The sequence below is a fragment of the Squalius cephalus genome (assembly GCF_949319135.1).
Source record: "Squalius cephalus genome assembly, chromosome: 24".
NCBI classification, from domain to species: Eukaryota; Metazoa; Chordata; class Actinopteri; order Cypriniformes; family Leuciscidae; genus Squalius; species Squalius cephalus.
In genome coordinates, this window is record NC_137145.1 from 22,900,600 (window position 1) to 22,917,997 (window position 17,398).

Here is a 17,398-nt window from a genome sequence, read left to right on the forward strand (position 1 = left end):
CATTTCTCTGAACACGCCCTCAGAGGGCCAGGACAGGTCACGGGTCACGCCCTCACCGGCGCACGCTACACGTCAGCACCGGCCGCCAACTCCACCACGCCATTTTCCCACTCCGCCATCATTATAGCTGAGTGTCTTTAATTAGTCGAGGGTAGAGAGAGAGAGAGAGAGAGAGAGAGAGAGAGAGAGAGAGAGAGAGAGAGAGAGAGAGAAAGAGAGAGAGAGAGCTGATTGCAATTATATCCTTTCATTGGCATTCTCCCATCAGCCTCAAACTCTGTATGAAAACTGGAATGCTACTCATTATAGAAACAGACGATTTTGACTTTCAATAAGGTCCAAAAGTGTTTGGATTGTCCAAATATTTGATCATCAGATATTTTTAGACGTATTTCATGAATAGTCACTGTATATACTTGATGTGATATAAATAGAGCTCTCTCGTACGTCAAAGGCTGTCAAGGATCTGTCCGGGTCATGCTTCAGCCTCAAATGAAATAAAATAAATAACTACTCATACTTTGCATTAAGGAAATGAAGCCATTTTCAACCTCATTAAGATCTGTTGCATTATTTTTTCCATTATTTTTTATGAAAATTAGGCACATTTCCCTCCAGTAGTCATTACCGTAACGCAAAACACTCATTACTTTAATGTCATCTATGTCAGCCAGCTAGATCATTTTATCTTGGTGATATATTTAATTAGCAGAATTCAGAATAATAAAAAAAATATATATATATATATATATATTCAATAATTGACGGAAAACCAAATGTTTAATTTAGCTAGGTAAAGAAAATGTGCATCAAAGAACATAAGATTTGTATGTAGCGTAAACCACACTTCACGAGGCTAGGTAAGATTCGTACATGATAAGGTCTGTTCACACCAAGGAAGATAAACACAGAATCACAATCAGAACTAATTTCCAGCTGATGAACGATAAAAACACTTGTCAGCCAATCAGAATCCGCATGTGCATTTAAAGCAACAGACGACAAAACTGCGGCGTGTGCTTATAATAAACTGAACGTTATCATCCATTGGTGTGGACTAGAGATGCACCAATGTATCGGCCAATAAAACTAATAATTTTTTTTAATTGTTAAAAAGCAGCCAATGATCAAGGCCGATTCTATCCCATCAATCAAAAGGAGGCAGAAAACACGTCAGACTGCATCTTATATAGTGTGTGTGAAGAAAAGGTCTGAATGTCTTATAGCACAAAATAAAAATTAATGCACTTCAGAAGATATGTTGAACAATGTGTCACTTAACGCGAATTTACCTCAGGAAAGTTTCAGGTAGTTTGGGCTCTGTTGTTAATTCTAACCTAAATATTATAGTTATACCTTATGAGATGGTTCCTTTTATATACAGCATTAATTGGGAAAGATTTTATTTCCTTAAGAAAATCAAACTATCGGTATCGGCACATATCGAGAATAATCGGCTAGCATATCCGCGGAAAGAAATGAGTATCCGTGCATCTCTATGTATTGTTATTATTTTAGTTATTTTTATAATTAACATTTTTGGTGTGAACCAAGTGTGCCGCACATGTCCTGAAAATCATGGCCAAACATCTTGATCGCCCCCTGGTGGCAGGCTGCAGTATAGGTCAGAAACCCCACCCTCTCCCTGTAATCGAATGGGACGCGAGCCAAACTCAAAAAAATATTTCTAAAACATTTTCTTCAGTGGAAGGAAGAACTTTTTTTACCGTCTATGTTGTGAACGGGCCTTAAAACACTGGCCTGATACAACCTTTCTGTCAACTGGCCCCAAGCACTCTCACATGGGGACTGTGCTATCCCAAATGGTCAGCCCTAAACATAAAAATCTGGAATCATTACGGTAACGAGAATATGGAGAGCTAATGAGTGTCATTTTCATGAAAATAATGTCATAAATAGGCTTCATTATTATTTTCCTATTATGATTTTGGGGTGAAATGCGACCTGGACATGTGTTCATGAGATTCACCCTGCCAGCCATCTCTGCTAAGTCATCTAGTTTGTGTTCCTCCAGCTTGTTTATCTCCCCAAACATTCGCAAAACGCTTTACTGGGTGCTAATGCAAATGAAAATGCACAGGTGTGACTGCTTTTCTTGATAGGCGAGATGTTATTTCCGCAACAACAAACAAAAAGCTGCTGCTACTTGTTGCTGAATGATATAAGACGTGTTGCAGTTGCAAAAAAATCTCCTAGGGAAATTAAAACTTTTTAAATGATCTTTTAAAATGGAGCGGAAAAGAAGATGAGGCTTTAAAGATAGTTAATAATAATGGTTTGATCATTTTATAGCCTGGCTGGGGGATATTCTGTAATTAACAGGGACAGAGAAAATGAAATCAGGTTGTCAGGGTTGCAGAAGTTAATAATGTAAAAGCGCAATTTTCACCGTTCATTAATCTGGAGAGCACATCGCCTGAGGTTATCGCCTTTTTATTTAAGTGTGGACAAGCTACTGTTTTGACACACAGCATCTGAGTAAACAAGGTGCAGACTAAAAAACAAACACAAACACGCTTTTCTTCAACACTTATTTAAACAGGCTCACTTCCACTCGTTTTTTAGTTTCTCACTCATTTAAACTTGGTGCATCATGTTTGGTTACAAGACATGCAAGAACATTGTTGTTTGGAGTCACTGGTGTCATATGATGCGTCCTGAAGCATCACATTTGAATATACACAAACTAGGGCTGCATGATATTGGAAACAACAACATTGTAATATTTAGTTTTTCTGCGATATATCGCGATATAAAAAAACTATTTTGTCAGAATACTTGAATAGCTATGTTTGGGAATAATTAATAATTCTAGAATGAGCAGGGTGATTTTGTTGAGGAATGCATCTGCAAAGAGAATAAAAATAACTTTAAAAACAGAAAAATGACTGTTTATGCTGAAGGCATTTTTTGAGTGTGAACCCTTGTTTTTTTTATGGAATATTGCATTATTTATTATAAATGATTTATCCGTGCACATCATTATTTTTTATATTTCATGTGCCCTCAATCTTGAATCAAAATAACTTCCGCTCCCTCTTGCAGCATCTCTTCTCTTCTCTGATGATGTGTTCACTGGCGTGAGGGCGGAGCAACCTGTCACTCACATGAGATCCACCAATAGCAAACCACAACCATCCAATCAATTCCCCACGGACAAAATCAAGGCCCGCCCTACTTTTTTTTCTTGTTTGAGAAGCATTTCACTCAGATTTACGTCACAATAGGGAAGAAAAGCTATCGCAATTTCCATTTCATGTTGACTTTAAGAGTTGAACGATTTGGGAAAAATTGAAATGTTCACACTTGTGTACTCTTTACAAAAAACAAATCACTATTTTTAATAACCATAAAGTGAACAACGTTCTAAATAAACAAATCACTTTCATAAGCCACATTTTTTGGCTATAAAATAATAATAATGTGATTTTTATAGTGATTATTATTAAATAAAAATATTTAACAAACAGTATGCCGTTTAGTAAATGAACAAAGCCGCTTAGTGCATATATTTATTTTATTTAATCGCAGCTTTAATGTCACATTAAGTCATATCGCAATATCAATTTTACTTCGATATATCATGCAGGCCTACCGCAAATGCAAATGAGATTTGAGATTATCAGATTTTTTTGGTATGTGCAAAGCCAATATTTGTGCATGAACGTTCAGAGAAAAGCGCTTGTTGAAATTTGGTGAACTCCGACCTGCGAATTCACATTGTATATATTCATACTTTCGCATTGGCGAGAAGATTGTATATTGTTTTACATTTTGAGTGTATTACTATTTATGTTGAAATTGGTTGTTCAATCAATATTGAGGTGCATTATGGGGTTGAATGAGTGCTCTCAATAATGTCCACTATGGTTTCAGACAACACTACAAATGCCTGTCCCCTCATAATGCACTATATAAGAAAAAGGTCTAGACTAAAGACAGATTTTATATAAAAGTTCTTGTATAAAAAAAGGATCCTGAAAGCTCAAGCCCTCCATTCAGTTTCACTGTGTGGAAAAAAACAGCCTGAACATTCTTCAAAACATCATCTTTTGTGTTCTACGGAAGAAGGAATGGAACTCATACATGTTTTCATGTTTGGGTGAACTGTTCCTTCAACATAAAATTGCTCAGGCAAGACAATAAAGCCCCTTTATTCATATGGCAACAGAGAACAAACGATTAACTATTATGAAAAAACATTTCAATATGGTGCATAAACCCTAAAACTGGACAGAGCTATTGATCCCATGGGCACTGTGGGATGCTCAGATGCTGTTTTTTGATGTTGAAAGCAGCAAAGAGAATAACCATGGAAACAAGAGGGGGGGGGGGGGGGGGGTGTTTTCAAAGGGAGGTTTCTCCTTATGTAATATTCAGTAGCAACGATGCCACCAAGGAGGATATCAGGACAAACTGCCCTCACAGCCCCAAATTACAGCTAAAACTCACAATGCAAATCTAGCGTTTGTAATGCAATTAGCTCCAGTACGCTGAGCCCATCTATAAAACAACGTATCTGGCTGTAACAGATCCTGCGAAAAAGCAGTAACACACCTGCCTGCGCCGGCTGGTGAAAGAAAAACTACCACTTCCCCGGACAGGCACAAATATTACACAGCTGACAGCGAACAAATCAGTCTCCTCAAGACTCAAGCCGTCCGCTTCCACTGGGTTTCACCACAACATGTTGCTCTGCCAAATTGCCCTGTTAGCACGGGCATTGCCAGACAATAACATTTTCCATCAGACCAAATTGAGGAATTGAAGAGTGAATTTGTGGCCGAGCGCTCTCCAATCGGAGCAGGGAACAGGGTTTTCTGGATGTACGCCAGGCTGAAATGATCTTTAGTTTTTAGCCATCTCAAAACAAGCTAAACTAGAGCCTGGCCTCCCAGCTTGGGCTTGAAGGGAGATGTAGGAGTGACGGTCTTCTCCTGCAGCACCAGCGATTTTGAAATGAATATCAAAGGCGTTAGACAGACAACAGACCATCTCCTTCCTGACGGAGATATTACGCAACGTGTGAATAATTCCTCAGCCATTTGATGTCTCTTTGATGGCCTTGTTATTCAAGTTATTGGATTTATGCATCATGCATGCTGGGACAGGCATGAAAATTTGCCCAATAATATCTCAGAGGGAAAGAATTTAGGGTGTTATTGACAGGGCAGGCAAATATCTGTGTGATTAAATAACAGAATGCACTGAGAAAATATAAAGGTGTTTAAACCTGCATGTTCGGATGCATCAGACTCAGCCTGTATCAGTTTAGGTCTGCATGAAAGGAGAAAAATGTACACTAAAATCATTTTATTAAACTTGTGTTTTGGATTTGTTTTCCAGTTAAAGAATCTAAACATCCATAAAACAAGATCAAGAACATAATTAGGCTTGTTTTCAGAACAGCTATCTTGAATTGTGTTCATTTTTTTTAACCCGTTGGCAATGAACCTCCATGAATTTATGCTTAAAACCAGATTTCAAATGATCTGAAAATAAGGTAATAAATAATTATATTGAATTTGAGATATACATAAGACCAAAATACTGATTATGAAATAGATTTTTTTTTAGAGTGTAAGTGCAACAGATCAAAGGGTGTAGAGTCAAATCTCTTTGAACAAACAGCGTTCTTCATCTGCCATCATATCTAATCATTTATTTTTTACGATTGACTCTCTCAGACAGTGAAGGAGAATTAATTCTCTGTCTGCTTTTTATCTTCTAGGGTCCCGCTGTGTGCGTCGAGTGTGTGAACGTGTTTGGTCTGCCTGAGTAACTGTTTTAACCTTGTTCTTTCTCCCACTTTTTATTGAAATCGTCTGGTCACTCAGGCACCTCTCACCAGACCTCCAAATCAACAATAATTGAATTTTATCTAAAAAGGAGATAATGATCTGATTCGTAAGGCTTTAATTTATCTTTTTTTAAAAGCTTTAGTGTATAATTTTGATAACTAATGTTAGCAAATGTGAGTGCAAAAATAATCATGGTTTTCAATGAACATTCTCCCTGTCTGCCATTGTTTGGACAAACAGAAGATTTACTGTTTTGGGACAAACAGAGCATTTTGATAACACAACAATGTTACACTTTACCTGAAAACACATTCAACTCAAGAACACTTAGTATAGAGAGCACTGCTGTCAACTGCAACATAAATAACTGGAAAAAAAAAATTATAATAATTGAACAATCTTTCCAAGAACTGTTGCTTAGTAAACATACATTTTGATACAAGGTTGCCATATATGCATATTGGAAACACATGGAACCTGGTGTCAACAGGGACTTTCATCAACAGATGGAGCCCATAGTGCAACAAAGCAGAAAAAGATCAACTAAATTGTATAAACTGTTCATTTATTAAAAATAAATGAGCGTGATGAGAATCTTATTCTTAATGCATAGCATGCTCATAAAAAAATTAATCTAATGTGCATCAAAGCTTACATTTTAAATTCATACGGATGTAGGAGAAAGTGTGTTTTTAGATGCTATGGCTGGCCACCATTTCATTTTTCACTATTCTAATCGCTTTTAAAAGTACAAATTTATTTTTAAAGGTATCTCAAATCAGGTCATAAAAACTGCATGTATAAAAACAGTCAAATATTTTTAAATGTCGCACATGAAAGTCTGAGCAAAAGTATTTCAAGTCAAAATACCCAATTAACTGTTTGCAAAATGTGTAAATATGCATAGTTTACATTGAGTAGGCCATTTCTGATATCATAGACAATATTAGATAAAATATAAAGCATTCTCCAAAGCAAACTGAAAATATATAACAGTTTATGACATTTAACCAGTCAACACTTTCATATTAATCATTTTGCAACAATTGCAGCAAATGCTATTTTTCCTCAATGACAAAAGTCAGTCTAAATGTAAAAGTTTGCCATCAAAATGAGCAAAACTGTACCTTAATCTCATCTCCAGCATGTCAGAATATTCCTGTGTTCATAAGCGACGAGAGAGAGAGAGAATTAAATAGAGGGAGGGAGACAGACAGACAGACAGAGAGAAAGAGAGAGTACAAGGAGGAGGAGAGTGATAGAAGTGCATGTGGGATGAAGGAAAGAGTGAAACAGACGGAGCTCAAGAGAACAGTGAGGGTTCGAGAGACACAGACAGAAGGACAGAAGGGAAGATGAACCGAGGGAGGGAGGAAGAGGAGGGTGTATTATGTGTGTGTGGCAGGATATGCGCGTGCACACACCACCACAGGTCCCTATTGTAAAACGGGACTCTGTGTGCGTGCGTGGACAGAAAGAGCGAGATAAAGAAATATGTTTGAGCACATATTAACTGAGAGCAAATAAGCGAGTGTCCTAACTCATACCGCTGTTGAGAGGGCGCGAGCCTCATATTGGAAAATAGACAGAAGAAAAGACGGAGAGCAACAGGTTGATGATGAGTCTCCCTAGAAACAGCGGGAGTGCGCACGGGGAACAGATGTCCTATGGTTTCGTGTTCGCTCTCTGGCTGACACACACCGCAAGCGAGCGACGCAACAAACTACAAACAACACGTCATTATAAATCAACGACGGTGGGTGAATGCGGAATAGCATAATTATCTATTTCTGCCATTATCCACCATAATTTTCAACCCAGAAGTAAGCTAAGGGGCCATTCACAAAGAACGCGTTTTTGCTTTGAAAAACGCGAGAAGCGGGCTGTGGGGGTGTGGTGGACGCAAGGTCTCGAGACGCGTTTCTTTAAAAGTTGAACTTCTTTTAACTTGAGCGCCACGTTTTTAGAACGCAATATCATGTGCGAGACGCAGTTATTACACGTCCGTCTAGCGCAAAAACAACTGAAAAAGTATCGCAGTGGAGAGGAAAAAAGCGCTCTGTGTAAACAGCTCCTTATAGAGCAGTCGCACTAAACACGCGTTTGGAAATTTACTAATCCAAATTCGCATCACGTGAAGACATGTGACAGTAGAAGATCGATGTGCCACAGCATGGCCTCTTGGCTGAATTAAAATAGCGATATTTTTGCAGTAAAGTTGAGTAGATTTGATATTACTATTTGTTGTATTACTATTTGTTATATGTTAAAATCGGTTGTACAATCAATAGATGCATTATGGGGTTGAATGAGTGCTCTTAATAATATCCACTATGGTTTCAGACACCACTAAATGTCTGTCCCCTCACATATTGCACTATATAAGAAAAAATAGGTGATTTTAGGAAGTCGAGCTAAACTAAAGACACATTTAATAAAAAAAAGTTGAACTGCTTTTAACCTAAGAACATTTTTAAAATGCTGTGTTGTGTGCGAGACACTGCAAAAGATGCAAGACGTGAGCATAACGGTCAAACGCGTATACGTCTAGCTCAAACGTGCTGCGTAACACGAGAATGAACCTCATTGGCTCTTGCTTAAGCTCAAACGTGCTGCGTAACACGAGAATGAACCTCATTGGCTCTTGCTGAAGCTCAAACGTGCTGCGTAACACGAGAATGAACCTCATTGGTTCTTGCTGAAGCTCAAACGTGCTGCGTAACACGAGAATGAACCTCATTGGTTCTTGCTGAAGCTCAAACGTGCTGCGTAACACGAGAATGAACCTCATTGGTTCTTGCTGAAGCTCAAACGTGCTGCGTAACAGGAGAATGCACCTCATTGGCTCTTGCTGAAGCTCAAACGTGCTGCGTAACACGAGAATGCACCTCATTGGCTCTTGCTGAAGCTCAAACGTGCTGCGTAACACGAGAATGAACCTCATTGGCTCTTGCTGAAGCTCAAACGTGCTGCGTAACACGAGAATGAACCTCATTGGCTCTTGCTGAAGCTCAAACATGCTGCGTAACAGGAGAATGAACCTCATTGGCTCTTGCTGAAGCTCAAACGTGCTGCGTAACACGAGAATGAACCTCATTGGTTTTCGCACGTCAAGCGAACATGCTTGAGCTTCCGTTTACCACAACTGATGTGAGAGTTGATGAATGTTTATTTGTGAAAAAAAGCCTAAATGAAATCTGTTCAACAGAGTGTTCGATATGGATTAGTTTACAATCTCTTTATGAACTTTTTGAACCATTAAAATGGTAGTTGCGAAGACTGTCAATGGAGGGACAGCAAGCTCTCAGATTTCATAAAAAATATCTTAATTTGTGTTCAGAAGATGAACGAAAGTTTTACGGTTTGGAACGACATGAGGGTGAGTAATTACTAAAAAATTTTTTTTGGGTGAAATAACCCTTTAAGTTGCTGATTAATCTTGAAATTACCATTAAATAACTCATGTAACTGGTCCATCCTGATAGATAGCTTCCAAGTTTGGCATATCACCATTCATGTGCTTTTATTGCAAAAGTCACTGATTAAAATTTAAGCGTCCTAACAGTGTAGTCAGTAATGGAAATGTTCGTTTATTGCATCACCACTTGCAATCTTTTTCAATTTAACAAAAGTGTTCTGGTTTGACATGCTCCATTGTCGTCAAAATCATTAAATATAATATAAACACTGTAATCAACACTGTTAATTATAACGTTAGCATTCTAGTCGCATCACTATTGGTGTAGCTGGAGTGTGAGATGAAGGAAGGGAGGGTTGTGTGTGTGTGTTCTAGCTTCATTGTCTATGATATCTATTATTGAGATGGGCCCCCTCGTCAGTAACCGGATACGATTGGACAAACACAGCTAACAGAACATTCCAATTAACTAGCCCTGTTGAAAGAGCCACAGACTTACTCTGTGTGACACTACATGCAAACAAGGGATAATATAGTTCAAATGGAAAGTTAGATGAAAGGAGAAGGGGGCTGTATAAGGTAACAAGTATAACAAAACATACAGGTCCACAGTACCACAGCGTACTTAGTAAAGGATTTGGAGACTGGCAGGTAATTTTACTTCAATTAAAAACAGAGGAAAAAAAACATCAAACCAGCAGTTATGTTTCAATTTGTCTGCATTTGCCGCGACATGTTTGGGTCTGACAAATCTAGTTGACAATGCGAAAATTGTCTGTGAGATTATTTTCAAAACAACCAGCCAGGATTCATCCAGAATTGTAATTTATAAATAGTTTCTTTCTCTCTGAAATGCAACGAGACAACTGGATAAACCACACCCTCAAAAAAGAAATCAAGTTGTCACAGGCATTGCATGCTCTGTATTTGAAGAACGCAGGTGAGTTGAGCTTGTGTTGGTGCTTCATAGACACTCCTACACACCAATCCTCCCCAAATCTGCCAGCCGATGCCCTCAGGGGGGCAGTGAAAGACCTCCGGGGGGAGGAGAGGAAGGAAGGGAGGGTCCGGACTCCTCCAATTCACGTTCACACACAGGCTGAAACCCATAAAAAAAAGAAAAGAAAAGGATTCCTGCTATTTTCTCTGTTGTGTGGCTAGTTCAGGGACTGATATCCATCTAGTCGACATTCACACCTCAGATGTTGACAGAACTGAGAGAACTGGAAAGTTAATCAACACCAGTTAATGAGTATTCACTTCCTGCTTTGCGCTCTTGATCATTTAGTAGCTTACAAGGGGAAACAACCTGTCAAAAACATATCTGTAATATTATTTTCATGACCATCAAAAAGCCCCATGGAAAAGGTTTCTTTCCTTTGTTTTACAGGAAAGGCTCGCATTTTTATTTAAACAGCCAATGGGCTTTAGTTTTCGTCACAGCCATGAAACATGATTTGCTTCTTTCTGTTGCTAATCAAAGGAAGGTGGTATAAAGAGGAGGAGCATGCTCATTCTAGAGAGCATTTGATTGGACAACAATTTGTCTACTCCTCTGTGCAAGGTCAGTCATCACTATTTTCACTTCTCCAAAATAAACGCATTCATATAGTAAAAGCTGTTTTTGACAACTTTTTAATGAGTAGGCTATAGTTAAGAGCATAGAAACGGAATTACACCAACAAAAACAATAATCCTTATATTACAAGTGCTTTAAAAGTGAGCTCAGTCATTTTTCATTTCATTATTTAATTTTCATAATTACAAAAAAAAAAATCCTAAGTAAACTATCTGCATGCATTGCGGTAATGAGAATCTGGGGGTAAAACATGCCTTAGTTGCTATGAAAATAATGGCATGTGCTTCATTCTCTTTGTGCAAAATATAATTTTTTGCTTTGGATTTAAGGGTGAGATGTGACCCATCATGCTTTTCGTGAGATTCACCAAAAAGGAGTCAAACTCCCACTTGTCGAGTTTGCACTCTGAGAAAAACCTTGGTCTCCCAATCAAAAACAAAACAACAGCACGGATAACAGCAAGACAAAAAAGAAAGAGGAACTGCAAACTCATGTTACTGTGGGGAGGGCCAGACCGGTGTCCATTTCCCTTTAATATTGTAGGGAGGTAATAAAGAGGAGAGAACTGAAACCAGCCCAGCTGACAGTGAGGCCAGATAGGAGCGGTCATATGATCCCATCAAACCGAGCATGCCTTTTACCTGAGCTTCAGTGTCTGTGCATGGGGGAGAATGCAGAAACCAGAACGGCGAGATGCTCCGTCAAAAACTGACCCTGAAGCATGTCAACATGCTTTCACTGCAACTAGATAACCAGCACTCAAAAACATAAACAACTCTATCCTGTACAGAGACATGAGAGAGACTAATGTGTCAATCTGTCTTTTTATGGACTATCAAAACAATACTTGCATGTTGCACACGAACAGGAAGATGAAGGCTATAAGGCAGTCTTTAATAAATCCACACAATGAGAGTAGCATACAACACATCCGAACACTGACGAGACCTGACAAGAATGAACAGACACAATGGAACTTAAGTACACATGCAAAACAAGGATAATCAAATCACACACACCTGAACTGAATGATGAATCAAATGAGTGACCATGACAACATAGTAATGGCGGGAAATAGTGTAAGCAGGAAAACAAAGTCCAAACTGAGGGGCTGTTTACACGACAACTAAAAACTTAAAACTTTATGCGTTTTGGCCGTTCGTTTACACGACAACATCGTTGTGGCTGCCTGAAAACGGGTTTCAAAGTGCAAGTTTTTGAAAACGGTCTCTGTGCAAACAACAAAAATGCGAATCTCTGAAGATGATGATGATAGTGTTTCATCGCCATCTAATGGCCTGGCAGCAGAATACAGCGTTTTTTTGAGTCATTTTCGCAGATCCGTGTAAATGGAGATCATTGTGACAATGGTGTCGTCTGTACGCGGAGAACTCAAAGGAAAAGCTTCTCTGTTTTAAGCATATCGTTGTCGTGTAAACATACCCTGAGTGCAACTGACAGTTGTGTCACTGAGAAGTAGTTGAACTGAAAGTGGCATTTCCTCTAATACTGCTGAACTAACAATGATAAACTGCACAAAAAAATCATTTACTTGGCTTCGTATTGTTCCAAACCTGTATGACTTTCTTTTTGTACTGAGAAACACAAAAGAAGGTGTTTTGAAGGACGTTTTAACTGTTTTTGTCCGTTCAATGAAAGTCAATAGTGTTCAAAACAACATTGTACCCCATTGAGTTTCATTCTATGGACACACACAAAAAAAACCAATATATATTTGGAACAATTTGAGGGTGTGTAAAGGATAACAGTTCTCATTTTTGGGTGATCCATCCTTTTAAGGTAAGGAACATAATAGAGACTGGGGGTGTTTTGACTTTGGCCAGTAAGCAAACACTTTGCAACCTTCTCACAACATTCTAGAAACCATCCAGATTACTCTACGTGGCCGTTATGCAAGCGCCATGTTTGTTTACATAGGAAAACGATGAAATGAAAACGCTTTCTGTGAGAACGGACACTAGTATAGCTTAACAACATGCTAAATCAACTCAGAACATATTAGCAACCACATTTGGCAACCAACCACAACACCCTTCACTGTAAAAACAGAGTTTTTCAAAGCTGTAACTAAAAGAAAAATTATTCTAGTACGTTTTACAAGAAAATACCATTTCGGTCTTTCAAAATTTCACATTTACTTCAATGTGTAACTTGCCGTTTCTTCATAATTATTTGGTACATTTACTAGCAAAAATAGTTTCAAAGTAAATCCTACACCAATTTTGTGTAGCCAGTATTTTGGTGTTAACTAAATCTAATATCTAAAAGCCCCTAAATTTCGATTCAGTAAAACAGCACTGATCATCTACGAATTAACCAGCTAGCTAACAAACATTTCAAAACGTTACAAGCCGTGAGTCACACGTTTTGAATCCAATCTGTGAAAGTCAAGGATTTTGGTCCGGCAAAGACAGCTTCCCTCACAGGGCGGGAGAGAAACACGGGGCGAAACAACGTGGGAGCCAGGTCCATCCGGGACACTGCATAGTTCTCATTCCTCGCAGATGAGAAGTGAGGTGAGGAAGAAGGGGGAGATCTTTGGGTGAAACAAAGGAGTACAGTAGAACAATAGCCCTCGCTGCCCGTCTCCCAGCCCTGCTAGCCAAAACACAGGCCGCCAGTGGAGACGAGAATGCCAACAGAGCGCTAACAATGCTCAGCAGTGAAAATACTGAAGGCTCTGCGGTAACACAGAGCAACAACATGAGGGACAGACACACGCAACAGGTTCTCTGTGGCGCCTGATGTCAATGGAGACACTTAAAGCTCAAAGTATACATTGGTTTTGATGCGTACCAAAGGGTATGTGTACAACAGAAAGTTACGTCGCGCAGACCGTTGTGGAACGCAGACAGCCGAAGTATACTTTGGGCTTTAAACACCTGCTTTGACGAGCACTTGTGCAAGCCCGTTAAGATACACGCAACCCAAGTTTAAATGCGTACAAAGACATTCTTATTGGTCAGAAAACATGGAAAGAAATGGCGACGACACTGGACAACTTTGTAGTGTGCGTATGTCGAGCACTGAAGTGTTAGCCAAGTATGCCTTACTATTAAGTCTGTTCTCACAAGAATGATAACTATATTAGCATTCACACCAAAAGGCGTTAATGTTGTGTTTGTTTATTACAAGTGCGCACAGCAGTTTTGTCGTCTGTCGTTTTAAATGCTCAAGCTCTTCAAAGTCGAATGGATTCTGATTGGCTGTCAAATGTTTTATCGTTCATCAGCTGGAAAAAATAAGCGTTCTGAATTCCAACTGTCTCGTTCTTCGGTGCCATTATTGTGTTATGGACTCTATTCTCAAATAATAAGAATGATGATTAAAACTTTATAGTTATGGTCCTTGGTATAAACAGCCCTTTACTCATACTTGCTCAAATGATCACAATTTACAAACGATCACCATTTTTTTCCTGGCAGTTGGTAAAATGTTAAAAATAGGGCTGTCAAACGATTAATCGCGATTAATCGCATCCAAAATAAAAGTTTGTGTTTACATAATATATGTGTGTGTATGGAGTATAATTATTTTCTATATATAAATACACACACATGCATATATATTTAAGAAAAATGTGTTATTTATATATAAAATATTTATATATAATATAAATGATATATAATATAAATATACATACACAGTATATACATGCAAATATTTCTTAAATATATACATGCATGTGTGTGTATTTATATATAGAAAATAATTATACACCGTACACACACATATATTATGTAAAAACAAACTTTTACTTTGGATGCGATTAATCGCGATTAATCGTTTGACAGCCCTAGTTAAAAATCATTGATGGAGGAAGAGACTAAGATGTGTTTGACTTTTTGGCTCAGGAGGAAACCACACCAACTCCCCAGACATTACCCAGAACCCCAAGAAAGTACAGAGACACAAACTTAAAATCACTCAAAACAGGTTAGCTGCCATGTAGCAAGACCCAGGCACCATCTTTGCATTGTGCCAGTGAGTACTGCACGACTACACAACTCCCATTTTCAGTTAGTTTTGAAATACTCCCACATCTGGGGCAACATAAGGCCTGTGCGCTCATAACTGCTGACTAGGATGAATGGCATCTGCTGAAATAGCAAAAACTGCAGGCGAATTTACACAACAGGATCAATGATGAAGCAACAGTGAGAGGTTTTTTCATAATACCTTAAAGGTCTGACTTTGCAGGTATTAAAAAATATACAAATACAGATGGAGTCTGGGGATGGGTGTGATTTTACAGTATTAAAAAAAACTTGATGGAGTATGAAGTGTAAAAGAAATAACAGGATTTTCTGGTCATATGATTGTGGCATTCTTCACAGAATTAACCCAACAAAAAAAATTAAACGGTCACGAGAAAATAGGTGACGGATTGGGGGAGGTCTTTTGGTAGTTGAGAGAAGTACATTTTCTGAAGAAAGTAATAATGTTAACCCATTCACAACTTTACACCATGATGCCACAGTGTTGCTATGCCTCTTTATGTTTTTTGCTGCATTGTTTCTGCATGTTGGACACACCACTTGACTTGGATTTGGCACACATTTTTTCACTTTTTTTTTTTTTTTTTAATATTAATAAGCAGTGTCCAAGAATAATAATGCCTATAATATTAAAACGATTATGGCAAGTTTTTATGGCATTGAATTTTCTAATGTATTTTTAAATAAATAGATTTATGTAAAAAAAAACATCACCTCATTAACCTACATATGGTACTGGTTTGTTAGAATACCTTTTTGTTTCGTGTTTAGATTATGAAGAAAATAAAAGCATTGCCATCTTGCCAATCACTCAAGACGACACCCAGTAATGTTGCTGTGTCAATTACTTTGCTGTTTTGTCAGAGAAAATTCTATGGTGTCAGCAAAGTGTATTTGGGAGGATATTTGAAAGACGTCCAGTGACTCTCGTTTAATGGGGTGTACTCTTGGCGAGAGAAAAAAAAGAGTGGAGTTGCAGTCTCTAGAGTGATGCCAAAAATGGAGAAAAACTAAGCATTTGGGATTTTCCCACCATCATTCAAGGGAGCTTAGCATTTGGGAAAAAATTAGAGCACCATCCTCTTTTTTCATACTACATGCTCATGAATAATGGAGCATATTGGCATAATAATAGAACACAGAACACATGGGTATATGAGATTTTATGTAAGTCTTCCAAGCCAGTTGAAGGCTCAGTGAATTGGGCGAACCTGTTTGAGGCTTCAGACATGATGCTCTGGTTAACCAAATGGCATCTGTTGTGCCTGAGTTTGGCAGACCCGTAGGGATTTGCACTGGGGGAGACGGGGGTGTGTTTGGCGTGGCCGACCCCTCTAAATCTAGTCCCTGTAATTTACTCTGGGCTGTGTTTGCCACATTCTCCTGATGCATTCCCAAGCATCCCTCAGTTAGAAGAAATGACTTTTACTATATACGGAATACCATGCTACCAAACTATCATACTACACATACACTCAAAAAAAAAGCTGGGATGTTTCAACCCATGTTTGGGTCAACTATGGACAAACCCAAACATTGGGTTTGTCCATATTTGACCCAAATGCACTCTTAAAAAATTGTTGTTACATTAAAATTTACTTAAGCATGGTTTTACAAATGATTTAAGCAAAAATTTGTCCCGCTCGCGTTTCATACATGATGCCTATAGCCAAAATGACACTGGCAGGCAATGATTAGGTTTTTCACCACCAGTGGGAAAACGCCATTCATCTCACAACTCAGCACAGACGGAAATAGAAGCTATTCTCTCTCAGTGCTTGTGAACGCACTGTTAAATAAATGCACTTCAATGGGAAAGCTGTGTAATTTGGACTATAGAAAGGTGTTAATGCCTTAAACCTCGAGACTAGGTGAAAATGCAGTACTTTCATAAGTGTTCCAACATTAACACTGAATGAAAACAGAGCCGACAGTTTTCAACGCTATTTATTCAGCTCATAATATATTAAACAGCCCTGCTAACCCGTCTACATACATCAGCTGTTTGGATAATGTAAGCGTTTCACCTTTCACATTAAACCGCAAATGCTGAATACGTATAGTCACATGATTGTCGTTTAGTTTTCCTAAACAAAAAGGCGAATGCACTTGAATGGCAGGACTATCATTGGGATAGCGCACTGGCCAGCGGGAGGGAGGCTCTGTGAGGGTGTATGTATAAGAGGAAGATGATGAATGGCAGGAAGCTCGACGTCAATAACAACAACAACAACAACAAGCCTCTGGATGGATGGGAAGCGAATCGTTCCATTACAAAGACTCATATGGCTGAACACCTCAACTGAGAAGAGGCTGTGGGACGAGCCCGATGTGACTGTCCACCGCCAATGACAAAATGGGAACTCGCTCAAAGTGAATGTTAAAGGGAGAGTTCACATTTACTTACACTTATGTCACTCCAAACCCTGTGCAACACAAATGAAGATGCTTTGAGGAAAGTTCATGCTGCTCTTTTCCATATAAGCAAAGCATTTAGTGACCAGAAGCTGTCAAGCCCTGAAAAGGATAAAACAGCACCATAAAAATACCATGAAAGTAG

At 38.6% G+C, this 17,398-nt stretch overlaps 1 protein-coding gene across 5 annotated transcripts in view; it reads right to left on the minus strand.

Annotated features, from left to right (window-relative positions):
* Window positions 1-17,398, minus strand: part of ptbp3 (polypyrimidine tract binding protein 3) — a 70,685-nt gene that overhangs the window by 39,879 nt on the left and 13,408 nt on the right. Inside the window, exon 1 of one of the 5 annotated variants that reach the window (XM_079861881.1) lies at window positions 6,950-7,162. The exons of the other annotated variants lie outside the window; for them this stretch is intronic. The gene's annotated coding sequence lies outside the window, so the exon portion shown is untranslated. Of the gene's footprint in view, window positions 1-6,949; window positions 7,163-17,398 lie in introns of those variants that run through there. 5 annotated transcript variants of the gene reach the window in all.